The sequence below is a fragment of the Carassius auratus genome, chromosome 1 (assembly GCF_003368295.1).
Source record: "Carassius auratus strain Wakin chromosome 1, ASM336829v1, whole genome shotgun sequence".
In the NCBI taxonomy this organism is placed as follows: domain Eukaryota; kingdom Metazoa; phylum Chordata; class Actinopteri; order Cypriniformes; family Cyprinidae; genus Carassius; species Carassius auratus.
The window spans coordinates 1,893,853-1,907,083 of NC_039243.1; the positions used below are offsets into that span (position 1 = coordinate 1,893,853).

At 37.7% G+C, this 13,231-nt stretch overlaps 1 protein-coding gene across 3 annotated transcripts in view; it reads right to left on the reverse strand.

The window, feature by feature from the left end:
* LOC113112654 (teneurin-3-like) overlaps positions 1-13,231 on the reverse strand; it is a 104,247-nt gene that overhangs the window by 72,906 nt on the left and 18,110 nt on the right. For 2 of the 3 annotated variants that reach the window (XM_026278446.1, XM_026278523.1), the window contains exon 1: positions 12,235-12,987. The exons of the other annotated variant lie outside the window; for it this stretch is intronic. The gene's annotated coding sequence lies outside the window, so the exon portion shown is untranslated. Of the gene's footprint in view, positions 1-12,234; positions 12,988-13,231 lie in introns of those variants that run through there. 3 annotated transcript variants of the gene reach the window in all.

Sequence of the window (13,231 nt, forward strand, 5' to 3'; positions counted from 1 at the left end):
TTTTACTACAAATACAACTTACATCATTGATCCTGAAATTAATAATAATATAAAACTGTTCGAAGGTCTATGGCACGTCAGGTGACAGATAGAGTTTAATCACACTAATTAGCAGCTGTGTTCATTTATTTAAACGCAATGAAACTCAAAGACAGCCGCGGATGACCGATATAATACAGCGATTAAACATATGGCACTAATCTGATTAATAAATAAGACAGAATACATTTATAAAAGGCATTAAAAGAGCGTATATACGACTACTCACCCAAACTGTGGAACTGATAGCAAGTATCGCGATGTGTGCTGAATGAGACTTCTTGAACGTGATTTCATAGCGATAAACATCTCATGTCCTCGTCGTGTCGAATTCTGACGCCAAAAGTTTCCCACTGAAAGCAATGAAGGTCGTAGTGCTTCGATATTCGACGCCGAGAGGCACATTTGGCACACACACACACACACACAAAACTACATTACAAAAAAAAAAAAGAATATTTAAACTAAAGATGAAAACTTAAAATATAACTAATTCAAAGTATTAATAAAACTTTAATAGTAACTCAATGATACTGAAATAACACTTTTCAGCACTACATGACTGCAAAATAATTCAAGTAATGCTGTCAAGACCTTTACAACTAACCAAGTCTTAAAACACCCTAACTTGTAATGCCTAACTGATGTTCCAAAAGAAAGTTGAGACGTGGATGTCAAAAAAATCAAACCACATGTGAGCCACACATATTTGTTTTATGAATGGCCGTGCAACTATGTGGCTGCAATCGGTGTCTTCAGCTCATACAGTGTATCTGACTACAGTCTAATGTACATTCTACTGCCGTCCATCTTAATTACTTTGACATGCACTTAGTGCTATGCAATTGTATCGCAAACCTACTGACTCGATGTAGTAGCCATTGTCCTTCACTGTTCACTCGCAAGGGACTCCGTCATTAATGACAGAGGAGTGCGCTGAGCAGTCACTGAACCCTGCAGATGAAATGATCTCTCTGTTACTGGCGGGTCACGGCTGGATGGTGCTGAAGGCACCAGCGAGCGCTCCACCACCTCCTCTGATTCTATAATGAATGTGTGCAGGAAACCAGGAGGGATGTTAGGTCTGATGAATGACACAAAGGACAGTAAGTACGTTTGTAGTTATAATGGAGCTACAGCTTTTTTTTTTTTTTTTTTTTTTTTTTTTACGAGTTACGAGTGTATATATTTGCCTTGGTCATTGGTCATTCAGTGCTAAAGTATATATTTGCCTTGGTCATTGGTCATTCAGTGCTAAAGCACTGAAAAGGAATTTCCACTTAAAATGACAAATGATTAGTTCAGTCTGACTGAAATTGAACATCTTAAAATGTAAATTTACCTATTACACTTTGTTTTGACTTTCAAAACCTCAATAGATTTCCCAGATAGAAATCTGGGCCTAAATTGAAGGAGCATTCTATGGATTGCAGTGGAAATATATGTTATTTATTTATTTATCATTATTTTTTTTTCAATTTTGTTCTGTTCTTATACAGACCGCATATCATCTGAATTCATTAATGATGTATACCCTAGGTCCGTCATGCCTAAAATCATCTTACCTGTGGTAAAATCACTGTAAAATACAGAGTCTACTGGTTTATCGCTTTAAAATACAACCTTAAATCCTTAATGTTATTAAAAACCAAATCACAATCATCCAGTTCAACATAAAATGGAAATATAAAGTTTAAGATAAAGTGGAAACTACAATGCTTCCCACAGGTTTTACATATATTTGTGGTGGTAGCTGGGTGGAAAATCCTGCTCTTACCCATGGAACAAAAATGGTCTACTAAATTTGACAAAAAAACAAAAAACAAATAATGCGTGATTTTTAACAATATATTTATTTATTGAAATTAATTTTAATTACAGAGGCTACTATTATATTTAATTATATACTAATATTATGCATTGCATTGCATTGCAAAATTACAGCATTTAAGTTTTTCTTTATTTGTCATATAGTGTCTCTCTCAGGGAATGGGTAAAGTTTATATATTGAATAATGTTCCCTGACTTTTCTTCCTGTGGGGAAGCATCCCAGCCAGAAACTACAATAGTTTCCTATGAATTAAATGCAATTGCAATTAAATACAATTTATTGTGTAACCAAAATACCAATAATGCCCACCAAAAAAAAAACAAAAAAAAACTATAAATTATATTAAATTATAAACAAGCCCGAAATACAATGGGACATTTATTTTGAAATGTTTTTAATATTGCAGGCTGATCCTTCTTCAAATGAGAGATAAAATATGCATTAAAATTATGCTTACAAGATAATCATTATGTTTGCTTTGCCATTTCATGTATTGAAGATTTTTTATGACATTAAATAAAAATAAAAAAAAAACTCAGAGGAATTTTGCTTTATTCGTACACGTGCTCCTAAATACATTGAACAGTTCGCACACATCTCTTTTAGTCGCAAAAGCGAGTGACGCGCCCGCACTGTCAAGCCCTGTCTTTGTCTGTGAAATATCCATCGCGTCTCTCCAGCACACGTGGGAATGTCAGCGGGAAGAAACAGTTCTCACCCACACAGAACATGTAGGGCGAGGGGTGATTTTCCACTAGTTAATCAATCGCGGATGGTTTCATTATTTCGGGTGGATAAAAAAAAAAAAGGTATAAGATATAAGCATACTTGGGCGGCAGTTAATATATCTGGGCAGCCCGCCCAAGTAAAGTCTATGTGTGGGAAACACTGAACTAATTCATTCTACATTTAATTCTAAGATTTGCATTCAGTTTTCTAGGTGAAATCAACTTAACTTGTATAGTTAACAGCCTTCTTCCTTCCCAAAGGAAAAGGATTCCTCCTCTTTCAGTAGACTATTCAGTCCAGGCCATTGTACAATGCCCAGGAAATCAATGTTTTTAGTTTTTTCCCCACTCTATTTTTTTTCTTTCCCTTCTTCACACACAAACACACACCTACACCCACACAAGCAGGGCTCACACCCACACACACCTGATGTAATCTGGCTCACAATGCCAGCAGGGTGAGCCATCAGAAGGAGTGCACGGCCGGTCTAAACCATCTTCCAGCTGGCTGTGTGAGCTGGGGCCGTCTGGCTGGAAACTACAGATTAATTAACAGTGTGCCATGAGTGCAGCGCACAAGAGTGTGTGGAGGGGGCGAGGTATGTGACATTCACGCATCCAGCGAGCTCTGGATCTCACGTCTCTCCACCCTCGCCATCATCATCATGGCCTCACGCTCTCACCCAGTCTGCTCGGTGACCACAGCCAATCGCCTACCAATCCAGACAGATAAAGATTAAGCGCTTTGAGAATGTTCAAAAAGCAATGAAAGAGCTGTGACCGCTGAAACAAATAGCCATTGTGACTTCTTTACTGATAAACTGTTTATACTGTTTATACTGATTTCTTTTTTTGCCTTTATAGTTACACAGAACAGCTATCAGAAAAGCAATACAAAACAATACAACACATATTCATTCCTCAGTTGCTTTTAATTGGTTCTTATTTCAAAATAAAAGTTCCTTCCATAAAAAAAGAAAGACAAATGTATACATAACGCACACAATGTGTGTTCACTACATCGGTTATTCTTTGCTGTTTTTGTTTGTTGGTTAAAGAGCAATATTTCTGCAATTCTAAAAAATTCTAAAAATTCATTCTAAAAATTATATTTTCATTCATTAAAAAAACCCATTATAAATCTAACAGTTTAATGTCATTACACATAAAAAAAAAACTGATGAGAAATGTCTGAAAACTCATGAGTCCAACTCATTTTACAATTATTTTTGTAAATTAAATTATTATCATACAGACAAAAAAAAAAAAAAAACTAAAACAAAAAACTAATAACATTAACACTTATTATTATTACCTGATATTACCATCATTTCACAAAAGCACAGGCCCTAAAATATGCTAAATTATTTGCTGAAAATTTATAGTAATATTTATATAAATATTGTAAATGTATACATAATAGCTGAAACATTAGGTCAACTATAGGTTTAGTTACCATTTGTTAGGTGATTTTGTGTAAAAGTAAGAGTCTGACTGGATGGATGGGTTGATGACAACAAATAAAGTAATAAATAAATAAATAAATAAATAAAATACATAATAAATAACAATAAAAAAATAATAATTAGAAATAAGGAAAATGTTTTCTCCTTAAGTTTACAAGTTAATAAGACTATATCTAGACTTTGTACCCTACAGGAAAAGACCTTCCGGCCATTTTCGGGTCGCGACCCATTAGTTAAGAAGCACTGACCTAGTGACAATGAAAACATAAATTACAATTTCCATACAGATTTGAAAGCAACAGTAGTGCATTGTGAAGTCAGCTAACATTAGTAATCTACTGTGTCCATAGCAACAAGCAGAAAAATATATTTTTGTTTCGCTTTGAAAGGGGGCTAACGGGGTTCAAAGAAAGCTCCAGTGAAATGACAGAGGAAATATCTAACCCATTCTGAATTTGCACATCAATAGAGAGACAAATCGAGCATCCTCTCTTCCTTCTATAATATATACAATAGAGAGAGCGGCAGTTCAGCTGTGACTGAAACCCGAGATACATGTGCTCCGAATCATCGGGCAAAAGACTGTCCCCGCTACCCTCTCAAAATCTTTCGTAACACCCATTCTCATTAGAGGGATGGAAAAACTTGGGGAACGGATCGATGTTTTCATTTTTCAAGTGCTTGTATCCATTAGACGGGTAAAATTCATCCATCAAGCAAATTCCTTTCTGGTTAGGCCCTGTCGCTTTAACAAGTAGTGAGCTCAATGTGCAAGATGTATTGCTCTCCATTTCACTAACCTTCATTACGTCTTTCATGTGTCTCTCACCCCCTCCTCCTATCTCTCTCTTATAGAGAGCCGAAGGATCTGATTGGCCGGAGACACTACCTGCTATGTTCTGTAGCATACAGCGCAGACAGTCAACCTCTCATGCTCTCCACATTAATTCAAACGCCTTTTTTTTTACAGAAATCATTCAGCATGAATTATATATGACAGCCCCTTTTACCTCCTCACTTAGGGGAAAATATAATTCTATAATTTGGTGGTTTTCATATGGTATTTAAAGCAATATTGAATGGGCCTTCCTGTAAAGCTGAAACTAATGGGAAAAGGGGGTTACTGCATTCCAAAAGTAAGTGCTCATAAAGTTATGTTGAAACACACATAAATTACAGTGGCAAAAAAAAAAAAAAAAAATTTCATCACAGCCATTAGAAAGACGAATCCCTCGTTCTGGCCTCTCCACCTCCGTGATCTTAATCCAAAGAAAGCTATGAAGAGGACTGCTCTGTTTCAATTTCTAGAGAGAAAAAAAAATCAAGGCAAAAAGAGCTAATAAATTATGTGGTAAATTACGGTGCACCGAGCACTTTCAGGCAACATACTGTATCACAAGATACATTTCTCTAGCGTCTACAAAAGAAACGCTCCAGCTGAAGGGAGAATGCTGAAAGGAAGGATGCAGAAGAAGCGAGCGAGAATTTAGATTTTATTTCACTTTATATAAATTTAAAACGGCTACAGTTTACCCCCTTAAATGACAAAGAGGAAAAACAAATAATAAGAAATAAAAGTGGCACAACCTTTCCACCTGAGTCGATGTGAGATCAAGTAGGTGGTATTTGACTAAAACCTCCACTTGCTCACAGTCTCCGGCTGACACGGGAGACAAAAGCCTTGCTCCTCTCCCTAATGAACATATCTGCCGTGGAACGCTGCAGCTGGGCTTAAAAAGGTTACGTGGGGCTGGCCATGCTGGTCACAAAGCTGCACCCGCAGGAAAGCTGAATCCTCTCCAAGAAAGCCGAAAGGAGTTGTGGCGGGGGGCGTTGGATTGGCTGTATCAGTGACAAAAGGGAAGACTGATGGCCTCACCAAGAACCAGAAAGACCTTTGCACGAACCCCTCTTCTGCCACGGGAGAGCACAGTTCATATTTACATCCCTCCCTCACGCACTTACACACAGCGGCCTCCATTTTATTTACTGCGGCATTCATAAAATATGGATGCCCAAAAAGATACTGGAGGAACAAAATGGGAACAATGAAGTATAAAATATTACAGCATTTGGCACTTGGTGAACTATGACCGCTGACTTGCTCAGATAAGTATTCTTCCTTCAATCATTTATTGCCTGGTAAATTATCAGGAAAAAAAATTATAAAAAAAAAGAAGAAAGAAAATGCCATTGCGTCGCTAGCAATGACAGCATGTTAAACATATTCACCTATAAATTTCGCACTATTAAATCTTAACAGTCTAAACATGCGAAGTATATATATATTTTTAAATAAAGGCCATACAATCATGAGAAAATACAAAAATGGAGTACACAGCGTACCTGCCTCTCAAGTCCAATGAATGAGGGTCTTAAGAGGTCACAGAAGAAGTAGACCGCCTGTGATGAACAGTCCTGTGCTGTGCCGGCTGCAGAGGAGTGGAGTACAAGAGAACTTAAAAGGTGAAGCGTCGTAAGGCGGGTGTTGTAAGGTACGGGCACACAGATGACTGACCTGTCCTATTCTATAAAAGTGTCTGACGGCAGGTATGCCATCAGCCAATCCAAATTCAGCACTCCGCGAAGGACGCACAGGTACACACAAACGAAGCAGAGGACTAGGACACGCAGTTAGTCAAAGGAAAGGACAAGTGCGTCAGGAATGAATTTCTAACCTTGTGAAAAAAGAAGAACTATAAAAGAGATACATGCGCACACACATACACACACTGCTCTTCAGAAGTTTGGGGGGCAGTGCATTTTTTTTTTTTTTTTGTGAAGATATTACAGTAATACGATCATACGGAAAGGATGCATTAAATTGATCAAAGTGACAGTAAAACATTTATAATTTTACAGAAGATAGAAATAGAATCATTTCTGAAGGTTCATGTAATAGTGAAGACTGGATTAATTCCATCAAAGTAATAAATCACATTTTAAAATATATTCAAAATAAAATAAATGAAAATATATTAATAATATTTCAGAATATTATTGTTTTTACTGTATAATGATAAAATTAATAAAGCCTTGGTAAACATAAGAGACTTCTTTCAAAAACATAAAAATAAAAACATAAAAAAAAAAAAAAAAAAAAAAAAATATATATATATATATATATATATATATATATATATATATATATATATATATATATATATATATATATAGTAGCCCCAAATAAATACTGGACATCATTTTGAACTAAATCAATATGAGATAATCAAAGAAACAGCAGTAATAAGGTCAAGGAATGTAAAGTAAATGAAAGTAATGAATGTAAAACAGACTCTAAAGTTGCAATCCACAGTTAACTAAAATCGCAGGTGTTTCATATACTAGTCATATGTGGTAAAGGCACATTATATGAGTATCTAAGATATAAGACAAATCTGGTGTCAAGTTATCTGGGTTCGACTCCAGCTTGTGTCATGTTCTGATCCTTATCGTCTTATTTCCTTCAACTATCCCTAAATAAAAGCTAAACGCCTTCAAAAACAGACAGAAATACTTCAATGTACCTGAAATACCTAACATTGACTACTCATTCCTCCTTTACAATCATCATTCATTTGGCAAGGAAAAATTTGACAGTTGGCAAAGGGCACACAACAAATCCTATAGCACAGCATAACAACACCAAACCGGCCTTGTATAATAACTGTTGTCAATTATAAATCTGATGAAATTTCCATAAGATGGGGGCGGGTATTAGATTTAAGGTTGGAGGTGGAGCCAACTTAAAAGCTGCTGGTTATTTCTCTGTTTCACACTCGACAGAATTCACACAATCTTTGTGTTCCGCGCTGGTCGCACTGCATATTTCACCAAAAAGACATACGCTTGCATGTAACACCAGATCTGTCCAACTTTTTTTGATGCAACTGGAAAGTTGGATTTATTTATTTGCCAGTCTCAAAGTGTTGCCAGCTCGAGCTGGTGGTTTTTTGCAGTTTGTTTATCGGTGACCATCACAGAGGCGCCAGTGTGAAATAAAGTATTTTTAGATGTTAACATAATGGCTCGAAGAGGGAGGAGACCATGAATTTTTCATCGCGGCTCACAGGGAGAGCTCATTCGCCATTCTTTCTCTATAAAAGCGGAAGAGAAAAAGAATTTCTGGAAGGCTGCGAATGGCTTTCACCCCTCTGAAAAATAAATTGAGAAGCCAAGTACTGCGACCTAGAGACACGGAGACACAAAACCCTACTGAACGTTGAAAAAAAGGATTCCCTCATTGTCCAGCTGTTCTGAAGCACACAAGGCGACTCAAACCTCTTATTTCCTGGTACGCGTGCCGCTCTCCTCAAATTTCCAGCAAACACAAGCAGCCGCCATCAACTGAACACTATGCTGGCAAGTCAACATTATCTTTGGAGACGACAATGAGAAAAGGTGTCCAGTACAGTGGTGTCACACTAGCCTAAAAATTCTTTGGTAGTCTCCATGAGAATAGATTTGTTTTGTTTGTCTGTAATGGCATTATTAGACACTTAGCGATCCGTTTTACCATTTAAAAATGATTTACAGCTTTGACCGGCTCTAAAGAGTGGATTCTGATCAGAGTGCGCCCGTGCAAGTGCCTGTGTATAATCCTATTTGAAGTACTCTCTGTGTTTTCAATGCATTGAGGAGTTCAGCAGAAATCAGAGTGACAGACTTAAAAGAAAAGGCTTTGCATTAAAGAGTCCAGGTCAAGGGGATGGGTCTTAAACACAGACAATTCCTTCCTTCTCTGAAATATTAGCACACTCCGACCGTTAACAGACAAGTGAAAGTGCATCCCTCAAAGTGTCAATTAAGCGGCACAACAGCGGCACATCAATACGCTCGAGCTGCCGCGTGACATTTTAATTAAGCCTCGCATAGGTTGCGCATAACACTCCATCGGGTCACGCAAGTCAAAAACATTATTTGCTTCCTCACCTCTCTTCCACAATACGTTACAATGCACCTATGTCGCACGTGCACAAAAGAACGTTGTAAAGAGGCACAAGGCCTCGGCTGTCATTTGGCACGTGCACTCAACTCAGTGAGCATTGAATTGGTGTTGGGTTCCCGGAAAACACTAGTGTCTCCATCTGTAAGCATGGCTGGGCAGCAATGAGCCTACTCCAAATGTTACACACCATTCAGGCCTCGCTGGTGTGTGTGTGTGTGTGTGTGTGTGTACATGCAATGCCGACTCCCGATTGTTCATGCACTGCATTTAACAAGCTGGTGAATCAGTCCCATACCATCAGCAAGGAAGTGCGAAGATACAAATAGTCACATTCATTCACATGCACAAACGTACAGCGGTGCCAGAACAACAATGCCTATTTGTATTTATCTGTTTCCAATCACAGTGCTCCTGACGATTATTAATCATGTTAGAGTCTTATTGCCTTGAAAATGAAATTACATGAAAATAAATGTTTATGCAATTAGCTGTCTTGCCACCCATTGACAGGGAGCGATTAAAACGAAGATGCTGACTAATTTGGCTTTGAATAATGAAATGATATGTGTTCTGAGTTTTTTAGCAGGTGTGAAAGCCGAAGCAACAAGGAGATGATAAAACATCTGGCCTCACTGTACAGGTTCTGTCAATCAATCCAGCCTCTGTGAATCCCATTACCATGACAACCCCCAGCCAATAACATCTGTAGTGGCCTTTATGAGGGAAAGAGGGCCACTATATGTGACAATATTAGCATCATTACAGTAACAAATGGTGCCTTCCTGCTCCTTTATTTGATGTGAGATCAAACATGCGCACGCTCTCTCCGTCCCACAAACCTCGGCCTGCCACAGGTCTTCTAGAAACAACAACAACAAAAAAACAACCTTGTTCTGTCACGAGATATATGACACTTCAGAGTTTGAAAGTGCTCCTATCAATCACTCCAACTTTAATGCGAAATAATAAAATCAGTTCAAGTTTTTCTGTTGTCCCTTTCTTTACCCTCTCCCTGTCTCTCAAGTGAACAAAGGCCAAGTTCAAGGCAACATCAAAAATTGATTTCAGCTACACTTCAGATTAGTCAAAGGTCTCTCAGCATGCACACACGCACGCACGCACGCACACACACACACACACACACACACACACACACACACACACACACACACAAAGCTAAACCTCTACTCGTTTTATTACATACATCCCCAATAATACATTAGTTTCCCTGCAAATACATTTTCAAACATTTCTATGACGTTTTAAAGGAAAAAGTAAATCAGGCATACGTTGTCTACAAATTCATACAAAAATCATATAAATCATATTTAATTTGCACCATGTCTCAAACCTCTTGTGCATATATAAATGATTGGGTCACAGATTACGCTATCGAATTGACCTGACCGACCTGAACTAGAGAATTCTAATAAACTGAATGTCAGATATGTGCTTAAAAATACTGGCACAAAATAAATCATACCACAAAACCTTCAGTAGAGGGCCTAAACCAGCCAAAACAACCAGGAAACTGAAACATGTTTCCGAATAGAGATATAGAAGGCCAGTGCAGGACCATGATTCAAAGGGAGGCCATATCCGTTGATGTCCGTGACTTTAACGAGCAATATACACTAACATTTAAACAAAAGACCATTTAGGGTGGGCCAGGAATCTTTCACCAATCACTATCGTCGGAATCAGCTTTCAATGCAATTACAGTACATGGTGATACCTCAGTACCATGATACCTTCTACACTGTTTTCAGTCTCTCTCTCTCTCTCTCTTTCTCTCTCTCTGTGTGTGTGTGTGTGTGTTAGGTTGTTTCTTCTTTATCTGTCGAAACACAACCTTCAGGTATGTGTTCATAAGAAAAATGTAACTAATAACCTTTTTTTATTGTTGTTTTTCGGAATACTGTATAGATTATTGGGTAGTCTGTAATCCATGATGTGCTTTAGAGGTTTGGCTCAATGATGTACACATCAGTTTGACATTAGAAGTAATTTAAAGACACCCTTACTGCCATTAAAGTCACCTAAGCAATATGTCGCAAAGTCACCAAAGCAAATGTTGTAATATGTCTAAAAAATAGAAACATTATTTTTTACCTTCAAAAATAAAGAGAAAAAAAAACTGCTTGGAAAACACACTCTATTTTTTTTTAATGCTTTTAATTAATCAATCAGTGAACATTCATTCAGAGCAGAGAATAAAGCTTAAACAAACGAGAAAAGAACTGTAGTCACAGAAAAATGACTAGGTAAAATAAATACTACAGTTTTTTTCTGGAAAACAGCTACTTTGACACATCTTCAGCACACTGTGAATTAGTTGATGCTGTATACAGTAGTTTCCCTCTAAAGCAGGTCTGTGTAAAACACTCACAAACAACTTCAACATGAGCAGTGTAATATTGTATTATTGTTTACACAGGACACTGTAACAAAGTCAAATAACTACTTTCAAAATCCATTTTTAAATTATATCAATTATTGCTCAAAATGAAAACTCAATCTTACAAATTAGCCTAGCATTCATAGAAAACGCGTTAAAATGTCGTATTTAAGTTATAAAGATGCAGGTATCTTGGCATTCATATGCTATTTATTTTCATATGTAATTTAAATACACGATTTTAATTTGATTTATTTACTGATCTGACTTTATCATGCAGCACACTGCTCATTTTGATTGTCATTTACTGTAAAAACATGCACGTTGTCAGAAGTGTTTAGCTGAGATGATATTTTATGACACAATTTTAAGTTGTTGTGCCGCGAATTCACGTTTTAAATATTTCACTGAAAGACAACGGAGATAGAGAAGTCAAGTAGATAGAGGTAATAGAACCACGCTGCTCTTAAAAATATACACGCACCGCACGTGAACACATTTACAACCTGTGTGCACCTATTGTTTTTATGTTATATACATTAACATGCGCTTAACTAAACTATAAAAACTTAAAGTCATGTATTTCGTGCGACGAACTCACTTTCTCTGTAAATTAATTTTTAATTCAAGAGTAATGTATTATTATTATTATTATTATTATTATTATTAATTCTAACAATAAAACAATAATTAAAACACGCTTTAACAAAATAAATGAAAATTAAATCAACCCTGCCTTGACCTGTTTTGTCTCTATAAAACGGTTTAAAAAAAAGTGTGTATAATTAAGCGCTCGCGCATGCTGCGGCCATCGGTCTTCTTACCTGATGTTGATGTGTTTCAGCATCCCATTGAGAAAACTTCACTAAACGACGTTCAACTTCTTCAGGGAAAGACAAAACAGAGAGATGTTTCTTGCGAAACAAGTCCTCCTCAACTCGCTTCAAACAGCAGCTCCCGTCAAAACGACATAGTCCGGAGAGCGCGAGAGTCACTCAGATGTTGACAGACTGATATTTCTGTCTCCTCTCTGAATGTAAGAGCAAACGGTGGAGATCGGTCGGAGGTGATCGATGTGTCCAGCACTCATGTGCGTATACGCCGAATATCAGCCGCTACCGTCCAGATACACCGAGATACGGAGTTACGCGAGCAGCCGCTGTTTCCTCACAGAGATACAACAAAGCCGGGAGTGCGCGCGTGCATGTCTACCTGAAAGCGCTGCGAGAGTTTACAGATAATTCGCGCAAGAGTGTGTTTCCTCAGCGCTGGATCCGGCTCGGCGGTGGATGTGAAGCGCGTCTGGTCCCCCCGCTGCGTCCAATCAGTGCGCTATGTGTCTAACCAGCACCGGATCAGTGATAGATGAAGGGTCATCCATGACTAACGCCGAACCCTGATGAATGACTTTCACGAGCTTCTCATCATCGTTGTGTCTCTTAAGCAGCTCATGGGTTTGGATCTGTTTTACGTTTTCATTCGGGGTGCGAAGTTCATTCTCACCGAGGAGCAGCACTGCGCTTGGAAGTGTTGTTATTTTGCATGCTAAAAGTTAACACTTACCAAAGCCCGAAACACAGGGGGCAGGACATACTGCAGAAGAGTTTGATGTCCTGTATAATAATAATAATAATAATAATAATAATAATAATAATAATAATAATAATAATGTGAATATATGTAGGGGAGACCGGGGATGGTTGTAACACGGGGAGAGTTGTAACACCACCAATTCCATGAATCAGGGGCAAGATAGGAGTCATGTGACAATTTCAGTTTCATCAGGCTTCCTTTACAATCCCACATGGAGGTTTTCCAGTC